This window comes from Atta colombica, unplaced genomic scaffold (assembly GCF_001594045.1).
Source record: "Atta colombica isolate Treedump-2 unplaced genomic scaffold, Acol1.0 scaffold187, whole genome shotgun sequence".
Lineage (NCBI taxonomy): Eukaryota > Metazoa > Arthropoda > Insecta > Hymenoptera > Formicidae > Atta > Atta colombica.
In genome coordinates, this window is record NW_017259279.1 from 1,385,030 (window position 1) to 1,386,429 (window position 1,400).

Here is a 1,400-nt window from a genome sequence, read left to right on the forward strand (position 1 = left end):
TATAATAATTAAATTCATAAATAAGCCAAAAAATACAGAAGCATTATAATTTGAGATATTATAATTATCTTTTTTATATAATAATATCTCTTTCAAAACATGTTTTGTTAATTTCGTCAGACTTTAATATTTGAGACATGGGAGAAGTATTCATTTGCAACATAAAAATAATAACAGTTAGTACCCAAACAAAGAACTAAAAGAAAAAAGCATAATTACATAATATAATAAATACATAATAAATACCGTTACTTATTTAACTTTTCTCATTTATTGATTTCAAATTATAGATTATTATTACACGGAGGAGATGATTTTGCTAAAGTATTAAAAAATTTAACTAGATACTAATCCAAAATAATTGCTAAAATATCAAATTATTTGGAGATCACTCAGATTAATTGCTCGAATAATAAAATTTTTTGCGGCATTGCTCATTTTGTCCAAATTTCTTACATAATTATTTTGATTAAAATTATTTTCTTTATTATCTAATTAAATTATTAATAAAAATTTAAATTAGAGAAACTCGATCAAATAACTTTGACATATATGTTGTCAAAGTCATGACTATTAATGACCTCCAACAAATTTTAGTTGCCGTTCGTTATTTGTTAAAAGTTGTTAACGAAAAAATTTTTTTAATTTTTTAAATCTCATTATTTGTTATAATCTAAACTTATTTAATCTAAACTTTTACCACTGTTTTGTATCGAGTTAAATTTTAATATATTTCAGCAAAATTATTTTTTCGATTACATTAAATTTATATGTAAATAATGTCAAAACTCATAAAAATTAACTTTATTAATGAATTTATAGCCAAAATGGAACATGCCCATTCCACGGAATTCCAATGGTCGAAGTGATATTTGTAAAAGAAATTGATAAATCTGTAATATAATATAATTTTTATAAAGATATTTAAATATCTTTATATTAGATATTATCTTATATAAAGATATTTAAAAATTATATATACTTAGGAAAAGTATTAGAAAAATTATTTTACTTCTCTACGCATTTCCGTAAAACGTACGAGATCTGTTAATTTATGTGTCAAATCTTTAGTCTTTTGCGCCTGAAAGGTTAATTATGTTATTTACGAGATGACAGTTATAATAATTGTATAACACACTTTCAATAATCACATAGACAGCTATATGATTAAACAATCTTACAATTTTTATAAGGGAATAAGATTACTTAATCTTTTATTCTGACACTAAAGAAAAAATATTATTTTTTCAATACGTATTTCTTTTATTAGTTTTAATTCATATGCTAAAGAAGTTAATTCATTTGCTAAAGAGGTTTTAATATTCTCTTGAAGAGGAGACAGAGAGAGAGAGAGAGAGAGAGAGAGAGAGAGAGAGAGAGAGAGAGAGAGAGAGAGAGAG

General features: G+C 22.9%; 1 pseudogene; it reads right to left on the minus strand.

Annotated features, from left to right (window-relative positions):
• Positions 1–73: 73 nt before the first annotated feature.
• The window catches only part of LOC108686592, a 1,556-nt pseudogene continuing 229 nt past the window's right edge, over positions 74–1,400 (minus strand).